Consider the following 12,476-nt stretch of genomic DNA (forward strand, 5'->3'; position numbering starts at 1 on the left):
TGACAGGGAAGCAATGAACATATCTTACGCAGTTGTTCAAGCTTTTGCCTTGTGTAGCGAGCATCATGAGCAAAAACAGGAGCATCTCATTTCAGTTGAAAATGAAATTGGCACAAATCTGACTCCAATTTAGGGTTAGGGAAAAAAGGAAGTTCAAGTTTCACATTAAAGATTAAAGAGCTTTATCTCAATTTTTTTTTAGTTGTTTAAAATATAGATATTTTTGGGTACTGGTGAGAGAACTCAGGTCTTTGAGCATAGAAACACACTACTACCAAAGTGAATGGCAAACCCTGTGAAGACATGATTGATACAGATGAATACACTGTAGCAGAGCTGTTCTTAGGTGTTGCATATATTTTTTGGCTATATAAGAAATGGATTTGGGGCCGGGGTTGTGTCTCAGCGGTACAGCACTCACCTCCCACATGTGAGACCCTGGGTTTGATCCTCAGCACCGCATACAAAAATAAACAAGTGAAATAAAGATGGTGTGTCCAACTACAACTAAAAAATAAATATTAAAAAAAGAAATGGATTTTAAGCAGTTTACCGCTAGACAATTCATCAGCCTGTAAGATTTTAATGAAAAGGGGATAATGATTTTGTAACTGCTAGACTTCTTTTTGGTTTCCAATCATAATTTAGTGTGAAAACATTGTTCTAAATATCTAATGTGAAATTTGTCTTAGGCTATATGTTCATTCAGTTTGTTTATTTAGTAGTTCTGCTGTTCCAAATCATTTTTTTTAAATATTGCAAAGAGTATCCATTAAAATCAACTTACAACTTTTATTTAAATTAACTATATTAAACTATCTTTTGAACATTAAATTTTGACTTAAGTCAATTATTTAGCCAAAATATATCATTTGCCTTAAGAATTTCTAAAATTTGTAACAGAGAAAAATAGTTTTGTTTTTTGTTTTAAATATATATGGAGAATAAATGTCTTGGTTTTTACTGGAAAATTTACTTAAAATCCATTTTTTTTCTGTTTTAAATCACATACCACATACCACACACCAATAGTATCTTTCACAATTAAAAATTAAAAATTTCTGATGTGGCATTTAGGCCTATTTTAATTAGAAAAAAACATTCAAAAATCTTTTTTTAAAAAAGTATTTAAAACAAACTAAGAAAAGCAAAAATGAAATTTTCTTTTCCTGTAAGTATGAATTTCACTGAAGTTGATGTCCCTGCTAGGATGGTGAATCAGAAAAGTACAGTAACAGTTAAGATATCATAATCTACACAACTTATTGGCCATGCTAAAGTACATAGGTATTATAATTTTATGCAAGGGCAAAATAATACCTGAATGGTTCCTCCAGGTAAAAGTAGTAAAGAAGGCTGGCATTTATTTTAAGTTTCAATAATCTGTTTTTTTAAAAAGAAAAGATTGTTAGAAATCATTTCACTTTAGCAAACAAAGTGGATGGCAAACCCTGTGAAGACATGATCCATACAGATGAATGCATTGTAGCAGAGCTCTTCTTAGGTGTTGCATATCTTTTTTGACCATATAAAAATGGATTTTAAGCAGTTTACAGCTAGACAGTTCATCAGCCTGTAAGATTTTAATGAAAAGGGGATAATCTGGTGTCACAACATGAGGACTCCAGAGTCTCTTTCATCAATAGTAAATCTCTAAGTTAAATAAAAGCACATATGGCATTTTTGATCTATGAAATTAGAGAAAGAAATGCCAGGACACACAGGAATCATATTTGAAAGACAAGTATTGCCTAAGATTTCACAAGGAACAAAAATAAAAACAAAAGAGTCCAGACAGGAAACAGAGGGAGTTGTCTGCAAAGACTGAAGTGTCTGCAGAGAAGTCTCCAGTTTTTCATTACTGCACACTCTCTGTCCGCCAGCACCGCCTCCCAGCCCTCACACAGCCCTCCCAAGGCACAGTGGGAAGCAGTTCCTCATCCCAACCTGAGCCATTGAAAGAATGCCCACGAATCTTTTAGCTCTGAAATAGAGAAGGTGTGTCACTTGTTGAATCAGGCTTGGCTTCATTTTTCAGAGACCAGACTTTTAAAAGTAGGCATAGGATAGTGGCGGTGGGATCATGAAATCCGACCACCATGACTCTGAGAGTAGTACTTGAGGAAGAACCTTCTGGCTAAACTAATACAATTCTGTTGTATGTAGTAAGCACTGATACATGGCATAATCTTAGAAGTTATTTTTACACTGATTATATTTTCTTTTTCTGATAATTAATTTCCTGAAAGTGCTACAGCCTTGGAGCCCTTCCCTCAGCAAGGAAAGTTGTATACTTACACACCCACTCCCTTCCGTTCCTGTGGCTTCACCTCTGTGACTATAAAAATGACCTATTCCTAGTATTTTAGTTTAAATTATAGGCAGAATGGTAGACAAAACTTTTTTCTCAACCACATAGTCCATAAACGTTCTGAAATTGAAATCTCACCTTCCTCTAAATCTCCAAGTATTTGTCTATTTGGTTGACTTTAGTGACTGTCACCTCTGAGAGCTTGCCTCCATCACTGCTGACGATGTGGCTGACAGGGTTCCAGAAGAATAGGAGCAAAGGACTGAGAAGTCCTTAGGAGAAAGGATAAAGGGAATGGACGAAGGGAAAAAAAAAGGAGGTGGGATCTTTGCCATGTTATAGTGAACATCAGCACCAGCTCCTTGCCCTTTAGGATCTCAACAACTCCTCCTCCTCTGATTTCAAATGCTGACCATTATCAGCACCCTGCTGAGTTGGTCACCTGGGCCTCAAGAGGTGTTCTGAACCCTGCATTAAGTCTCGGGCTATCAAATGAGGCCAAGCCCTGTGAGCATGCAGCTCATCATGACAGTGTCTGTGTAATTCTGGAGATCAAATTTCATGATTATGTGTATGTATAAATGTATATACTTACTATCACAATCTGTTAGGATTAGCCCCAATAGTGCCAGGTCCTGTGCTACCACATGCCCACAGGACAGGACTGGTGACTGTATCACATGATCATACCCTGTTCACTCTTAATGCTGAAATAATGAGAATATCCTAAACTCAGTAGACTTACCTACACTGGGAAATAGAGGTGTATATTAAAAACTTTCAAGTAATAATAAAACAGCTCATTTTCAGCCATTTTATTTGGATGTAATTTACCTACCACCATAGGAATTTATTTGAGTGAATAATTAATGGAATTTAGTATATTAACAGTGGTCCAGCTTTCACCAAAATATGGCAGCAGCTTCTTGGCCACACAAAGAAGCCTCATATCTGTCAGCGGCCCCTGCCTATTCCTGAGCTGTTCAAATTTACAGGCAAGCACTAATGGATACCCTTTCTCCACAGGGTTTGTTTCACATGAGTAGAATCACAATAGGTGCTCTATGGGACTTGTGTCTTCTTCCACCGGGCATGCCGTTTGTGAGGTTTATCTGCTGACAGTATATCAGCATTACAACTCTTTTTATTGGTGATATTCCACATATACTGGTAATCCATGCATTTGGATGGATGGGCTGTCATGTACAACGCTAACTATCAGTAAATCTTGAAGAAAGAAATGACAGCACGTTGATAAATTTGCCATGTGTTGCTGACTGTACAGAAAATCTTGTTTCAGTTGTTGTTAGTCCCTGTGGAAATTGTTACCGTGGACATAAATGAAAGTTTTATTAAGATGTACTTAATTATAATCAAGAAATATTTAATTTCCACTTGATGTGATCCATCTACTTTCCCATTTGGTAATATTTGTGGATTAACATTACTTTACAAAGACTTGCTTTCTGTTACTTATTTATTTGTGTGTTTATCTGAGCAGCTGGAGGTTGGACCCAGGACCCACACAGGCTAGGTGAGCGCTATGCCACTGTAGACTTGCTCTTCTTCACCAAATGTGTTGAGATATACTAGAGATCTGAGAGTTCAGTTATTTTGGGCTAGGTCTAACCGTTTTCTGAATCCTAGATTTGACTAAGAGTTTCAAGGTATTCTTTTTGAAAAGTTAAAAGTTACATATAATGTGTCAAACTTGTATTTAACTCATGATCCACGGGAAATGGCACCGGTAAAACTGGTCCCGATGGCATTTTAGTAACTAAGTATTTATGGACATTTAAAAAGGAATGTCAGAATAAGATTTTTATATCAGATACTATGCAAAGGCAATAAAACAATAACCTTTAGGAATGTCTCTCCTATTCAAATTAATAGTTCAGCTTATTTATTTGTTTGGTTTTCAGATTGGTCTTGCATTGCTTGGGCTGGCTCTTTAGCTCTGGGCTGAAGGACCTTCCTGCCTCAGCCTCTGGAGCAGCTGAGTAGGACACTCCCAGCCCAGCTCTTGAGGTCAACCTGTAACTTGATGGTGTCTGACCTCTGGTCAGCAGTAAACAGCAAAGTCTGACGCTGCTCTGAGTGAACATCCGAATTTCCCAGAGCCCAGGACCTTGGTAGTGATGAGAAGATGCTGGTGGTGCTGGCTGGATTGAACCGGGCCTGAGCCCCACTCTGCCCCTTCATTCTCACTTCTGAACAGCCACTCTGACACAGGCGGTGCAGTTGCTCAGGAAGCAGATACTTGTCACCAACAACTAAAGCTTTGTTACTATGGTAGTTACTAAGAATTTCTCATTTTAATATTATTTCTTTAATAATTCTAAACGTAATGATTGTAAATAAACTTTGGACTATATCTAGTGCTAAAACCTGTGGTACTCATGCTTCTAAATAATAATTTCCATTTTTTGCATTTTAATATTTGTGTGCTTTGGTAATCATTGAAACACTAGTTCCATATTACTTCCAGGAGTGCATACCAATGTTATTGTCTAGGTTTCCATGGCTTTTCAACATTTCAAAAATGTATCTTGAAACTTTTAACCAAATCAAGGATTTGAAAAAATTTTTCCAAACTTTGTGTCATGAAAATTTTTCTTTTAATATTCATGTTTAGTTAATATAAACAAGATTTGTTTTATTTGTAGCTAAGCAATAAACCTTAGCTTTAAACACACACACATACACACACACACACACTCATGCACACACACACACTCATGCACACACACACACACTCACACACAGATGCACAATCATTAGGACTAAATTTGATCATGGCACAAGAAAAATCTCAATGTTTATATTTTAGTAGCTCTCTCCATTGTCTAGGTAGGGCATTTTTAAAGGTTCATTCTATTGTGTTTTATCAGAATGAGTATAAAACAAAAGTTAATAATAACTTTTAAAACAAAAATCTCTGGCAACTTTTTTGTTTGTTTCTGTTTTTCTGTGCTTGAGATGGATGGTTGGCTGTGCCAGGCAGGCGCTCCACCATGGAGCCTCATCCCCAGCCCGAGCTGTTTATGAACTCAATGTTCATGTCAGTAGTTACTTTTGTATTTTTTGTGTGCCGTGAGAAATTGGAAGGGATTCAGATGTAATCCTAAAGAAACGTCACTCTGAGTGATTATAGTTCATGGGTCACGTGGAGTCACAGGCAAGTTCATGGCCGGCCCTGGACACTGGTAGTGCCCGCACAGAGGTAGGATTCTCCACCAGGGCTGTCTTCTAAAACTGACAGGAGTAATTCTGATTCGTCCCCTGCTCAAGCTCAAATTAACAAAATCGGGATCAACAGCAATTTGCTCCACTGGCTTCGCTCATCTTCTTTTTTAAAAAAAGACAAAAAAAAAAAAAAATACCTGACAAACTTGGAGGCAGAAACAAAGCTGTTTGGTCTTTTTCAATCCCTCAGCTCTTCTGACAGTGCCAGGTCTGCATTCACTTGTCCACAACCTTCCTTAATGAACCTGAAGAAAGGCCAAATTCCTCAGGAAAAAGAACTACGGAAGACAGAGAGCACAGCACTGACCTGCCCTCATCTACTGTCTACCCAAACCAGTAGACACAGTCCCATTAGCCCCCAAGGAAATAAGAGATTAATTTTACGGCGGCTGCTGAAGTACTATGAAGACTAGACAGTATGAGCCTGCGCTTACAGTAAATGTTATTTCATCACAAGCCACATACTTGACAAGGAGGCACACTGCATCAGAGAATTAAATAGAAGCTATAATTTTATTAATTTACTTTCCCCCCTTTTACAGTGGTTTTGGGGAATTATAATTTCCTTGACTTATTTTTTTCCAAAAAGTAATACATTTATATTAAAAATGGAAAGAGGTGTGAAATTCTGCCTTTCTCTCCACGGTGCAGCATTTGGTGGCCCCAGAGGGATCCTATAGGACATGGCTACTACATGTGATTCAGCCAGGGTCCTTGTGGCCTCCAGCTGCAGAACACGTGTTCTGTTTTCTTTTGAAAACGTTCTCCCTGGAACCCCCACCCCCCACCCCACCCCGTGCTGACCCAGATTCACGCAGGCCTACTGTCCCTCGTAGGACGCTCTGGATTCTGCCCCTGAAGTGGGGACACAGAAGGCAGATGACGAGGCCACAGCCTCATGTCCTAAAGGACACCAGGTTCTACATGGCTGATTAGAGATTCACAGCCAAGTGCCTGTGAAGAGAGCCAGCCACCTGACAGCGACCAGATCATGGCCATCTGGAGACGGCTCTGAGGGGCCTGCTCCTGGCCAGGGCTCCAGAGAGGCTTCAGACATGTTTAACGGCCTCGGCATTGAAGGTGGCATCTTTCACCCCTCAACATCATCAGAGCTTGAGGTCTGATTGAGGGAAGATTAAACTATTTTTAATTTCTGTCCCTCTCTAGGTAAAGTTCATAATTTCCCAGAATAAATGGGAAGGAAGAATAAAGATGCCCTCTAGTCAGAAATCCCTGCAGGTGAGAACAAATAGTTTAGGTTGACACCCTGAAAACAGGAGACTCCATGGTAACAGAAGCCCATTGAGGAAGGAATGCGAGGACACTTGTGCTACTTTCTGATGGAGGTTTTGCAGGAAAGTAGCAGGAAAGAGGATCTGCCTTCCCTGAGCTCTGGACCTCCTTCAAGGAGTCCGAAGGGCTTTGCAGAGGGAAACTGGCATTATTTGAAGGGCACTTCAGGAGTATGACTGCTTGTTTTTCGAGGATGAATAAGACTGTGACAATATTTCAGTAAACGGAGCACTTGTGTGTAAGCAGAGTTATGAACTAACGCAGCCCAGCTGGGTAAACGTCAGTGCTACTAGAAAATGGGGAAAATATTAAAATGATGTGTGTTGATGAAATTTAGAGAAAAGATTAGTCTATCAAAGGAAAAGAGGACTTTCTCAGAGTTCTGATCTAGAGAATGGTTTTAGAATATGCTTCTTCATAGTGTCCCAGATAATCCTGCAATCCCCACGCAGGCTCAGCCTGCACCTGGCTCCTCTGTGCACCTATGCAACCTTTGTCCTGTGTAGACATCTCCTGGGGAGCTGCTCTGGTTAGAATTTGTACCCACACACAAGAGCATCAAGAACACCCAATTCTCCACATCACCTTTACCTTGTTTTCGCATACTAGCAACTGGTAATCATATAAAGTTTAAAGACAATGCCTCTTCAAAGTCACATTTAATTGTTAAACATTTATGCAAGGTGGAAATTGAGTGGGCCACCTGGCAATTTTACAAGGTGAAAAAATGCTCAGTGATGACAGTTTTGCTTCTACTTCTCTGTTGCACAACACACTAATTATTGGCAGCCATGACTTTCACTGAATTAAGAAACTGTCTGGATTTGGATTGTTCTTGTTCATCTTAGGACTTTTGGATTATCCTGAGGTACTCATAATTTTTAACATATTTATTATACTAGAGCAAAAGCTAACTGCATTCATGGGAATATATCTGGGCATTTTTACATGGTAGAGAAAAAAGCTAAAGAAGCATATAAAAGGAAGTCCTTGTGAAGCTAGGTGGACAGTGAGCTGTGAGGAAGTCATCTCAGTGATTCCAAACACATTCACATTTATGAAAGCCTCCGAGAGGCTGAGGAAGTATGACAACATTTTATCAAAAAGAATTTTAAGCCAAAGTTGATTCTTAAAATAGATGAACAATTTCAAACAAAAAGTACACAAGAAACAACATGAATTTTTGGAGGTATTAAAAATGTTGTATATTTCAAGTATGAAGATGGAAAGATTAGGTTGATCTCAGATCATTCCTCTCGTCCCAGGATAATAATTTATAGTTCCTGACTCACTTTCAAAAGCATCCCAGAATGGACAACAAGTTAAATGGGTGAGAAAAGTTTAATAAGAAATAGATTTTTCCAAGATAGAATTATCATCATCTGAAAGAAAAGAAAGCAGACACATTGTCTTTTCATGGTTATTCACATCTAGATAGACAGCAATTTTCACTAGAATTTTCTTTTTCATTCATGAGTTGTTGGAGAATACATTTTAAACCTTCAAGATATATACACTGTACTTGTTTTGTTCCTTTCTAATTTAATTTCCTCACATTAGAGAAATGTCAATGCAATATTTATTCAACAAAAACTTGTCAAAATTTTCTTCATCACCAAAAAGTCAATTTGTTCACAGTTCCACACTTATTGACGTATTGACCTATCAGAAGTGTCCTGATCATTTTGTTGTTAAAAGCTAGTTATTAATGTTTAATAGCAAGCAGGCCTATTATTCAAGCATGAGGGGGAAAAAGGGCACTTCACAAGTAATCAGAGACTGGGAATGTACTTCAGCGACATAGCACTCTCCCAACATGTGAGAGGCCCTGAACAAAAAAAGGAAATGAGGTAAAATTAAATAATCAGAGATCATAGAGAAATACCTCTTAATTACTTTGGAAGACATGATCTTCTGAAACAAGTTTGTGAAGGCAGATAGTGGTAATCCTGGGCAAAGATATTAACTATGGATATATTAATAGTTTAGTGTTAGAAATTAAATTTTGTTTGAAATAAATTGAGCGGATTCTACCAGTTTCAGAGCAAATCTGTTGAACTCTTTCCAGTCTGTGCTTATTGACTTGTCAGATATAGATATACCTTTCTCTGACTTTGCTTTCTTCTTTCAGAAGAAGCTGGGTTAAAATAGTGCAGTGGGGTTATTGAGCTTTATATTCTATTGTCTTATTATCGAGGAGTTGTTCCGTTTTACTCTCAGTTGGGATGACAGGTCTGCTGATGTGAAACTCCTAGTTGGTGTTGGTTTACTCTCATCTCTGTGGAAGCCACAGTTGCTGAAACAAAGCCTGTTGCTTCTTTTCTATTATCAAATTTCTTACTCATCGCATCTCTGCGGTCCTTCACATATGCTCAAATGTGACGCAATGTTGTTGGGTTTCTTTCTTTCTTATTTATTTATTTTTTGTTGATGTTTCTGTTAAATTCTGGGAAGTTGCATTGACTTTTGTATCTCAGGAACTTACATAAATTCCAGAACCACATTGACGATGCCTCTTCAAATATTGATTCTTTATTTTCTTATTCTGACTCTTTCATACCTTTAGTGAGAATTCTAAAGGTTTTTATCATGTGATATTTAATAAATTTCTTAATTATGTCAGTTTGGGGAAAATTTTCATAGGTAGATAGACAAAGTTTATTTTTATTGTAATACAATGTCTCTTTCAGAGATCACTGTTCTATGAAAACATTTCTTATGTGTTAATCTATCCTTTTGTTTATCTATGTCATCGTTATTATTGTAATTATTTTGGTATGGGGGATTGAACCCAGGATGCTTAACAATTGGGCCACATCCCCAGTCCTTTTTTATATTTTATTTAGAATTCACATTTTGCATTTTGTTTACTTTTGTATTTTATTTAGTCTCACTGAGTTGCTTAGGGCCTCACTGGTTGCTCAGGCTGGCTTTGCACTCAAGATCCTCCTGCCTCACCCTCCCAAGTCACTGGATCACGGGTGTGTGTGACCATGCTCAGCTACATTATCATGTATTACTGAGGATTTTTATTTCATACTTACTGTTTTTTAAATCAGTATTTAGCATTTTATTTTCTGAACATCCAAACTTCATTTGATTTGAATTCTTAAACATATTCTAAGATAAATTTTTCCTGGAGCGAATGTTTATTTCATTGCTTGATTCCTTGAATCATTTAGTAAATTCAGATTATGGGCATGTTTTGAATGTGGATGTTTCTGGACTAAGACTTTCCTTTCCACTTTTTCCCCTTGGCATTTTCACTATTTTTCTCCCCTCTGTGGCATCTGTGCAATTTTATGGCTGCTTCCTTCAGACCCATAGGCCTCCACACCAGATGTGGCCATTAAAATGACTCTTTGCACTTTCCATTTCATAAAAATGCCCAGGATGCCACGGATCCAGCCTCAGAGCCAACTGGCCCCTTGGTGTAGCGATGGTCAAGGGGCTGTTTCCTATGCTAGTTTCCTTGAGTCTGTGGCTCTCTATCAAGCTCCATCCAAGTCCAAGGTCAATGATCAATGGGCGCCTTTTGGCATGGTGGAGGAGCATGCCCATGCTTTCCATCCTGACACACTCTGAGACTAACCAGAGACTGACCTAAGAGTGATAGCCGCCTGAGGAAGCCAGCCTCCTGCCGTCACTGCAGTTTCCAATGCCCAGAGTCCAGCAAGCCAGAGGCACACGGCCTCAACAAGTGAATTTCTGAGGACTCATTTTTGATCTATAAAAATGTATGTGTGTGTGTTTATGCATGTGTGTGCACGCACACATATGCATGCATGGTATTTTGGGATGGCTTAGTCAATTTAGGCATCTTTCCCCTAGTAATACACACTCACAGTAATAGAATTAAAGAAAGAAAAAAACTTATTACTCATGAACCCTATTGTGATCATTGCATGATTAATTAGATCTCTAGAAACTGAGAAATAGGTGTTTTATCTATTTTTTTCAAATATTAGTATTGGTATACATGTACATAGTTAAAGGAAATTTATAAGGTAAGAATTTTAGTGAACTTTGAATCATAGAATGTCATGCTGAATTAGAAGTATTAAAAACTTCTAGGTTTTAAACAAGTAATTTTCAAAGTGGTAACTTGTGAGTAGAGTTGACTTCTATTTGCAGAATCTTTGAATTAAATCTATTAGAATAACCCCATAATTCTTACATCATGTTCAATCTAAAAAAAAATCTAATAGAAACAACTACTAATACTTGTTGAGTTCTCCTTCTGTTCCAGGAGGCTACGGTTTCATGATTTCCAGGAAAGGCACTGACAGGTACCTTCTGTTGGCAGAGTAAGGGGGAGTTGGCCCTACCTGGATGGTCTGGCTCCAGAGGAAGCTGTTTTTCAGTCCTGCTCTTTTTACTCCCAGAACAGCGATCATCAGATAGTGTGCGATAATGACTGGTTTTATGTCTCTTTATGGTTATGGAATGAGATGTTTTCCCTCTGCAGTTTTTCCCTCCAAATGGCCTTTCTTCATCCACAATTGCTTAGCTATGTGGTCGTTTTGTAGACATATGAAGACATTTGCTTTTGTATCTGATGTGGTAGTTTTAATAATATATGGCCTTAAACATACTGGTTGTAGATGACTGTGTTAATATACAGAATGTATAATAAATTGCAAATAGTGATATACATTACAGAACAATGTATACACAAAAAAGTAGTCAAACATCTGTCTAATATAATCCTCCTGACTGTTAACTCACCATAAATAAACAGATTCTAATTGGTGACAAAGGTTCCATAAGTATGGGGTGTTTGACCTTGAAGATTTAAAAACCAAAATGGAAATCATTACCAATGTCATCGTCACTAAAATTAAAAGACTCAAAAATAAGACCATCCAATCCAGTTTCTCTTCTAGAACCCAGTATAGTTGGCCTAATATAAGTACTGTGAATTCCTCCATGTGAAGAGAAAAATTCAAATACCACATCCTCAGGATTTTACCAGACGGTCAAGTGTTGCATTCCTATTCATTGTCCCCACTCATTCTGTGAGGGGGACATTCATCCTCATGACACTTGGTGAGGATTTGCTTCTTTGCTCTTGCTGGACTTTATTTAGGTCTGTCTTTGTATAAACAGGTCAGTGATTAATCCACTAATTATATATAGACTTTTAGAGTCAATCTATATAATATCAATTTTTATTTGGAAAAGGGCGAGTATATTCACAAACAAGGTGAGAATGATTCCATGTGGTTATTCAGGTATGGTTGCTGGAAGCTCATACTTTTCGGTATCTAGGAACAAATCTAGTCTTAGAATCTGAATGCATAATTTGGAAGATTTAATTGACTCAGGAAACCCAAATATATCCACTATATAATCTTCCCCAAACTCAGATTTCACACCAGGGAAATCCAGTTAATATTAAAACAGATTCTATTCTCTTGATAAAGATAAAAATGCTAGAGAACAAATGTATGCTGAGGTGTTTTCTAAACTAAACATGCACCAATCATCTTAGTTATCGTAAGAGATGGTCACAAAATGCAAACACTGGAAAATCCCAGTTGAGGGACAGAGTGGGACTGGGAAGCCCTGGCGTGCCACTGAGGTCCCCTGCAGCATCAGGAATGTCAGGTCCTGTGTGGGGTCA

The sequence above is a fragment of the Ictidomys tridecemlineatus genome, unplaced genomic scaffold (assembly GCF_052094955.1).
Source record: "Ictidomys tridecemlineatus isolate mIctTri1 unplaced genomic scaffold, mIctTri1.hap1 Scaffold_112, whole genome shotgun sequence".
NCBI lineage: Eukaryota > Metazoa > Chordata > Mammalia > Rodentia > Sciuridae > Ictidomys > Ictidomys tridecemlineatus.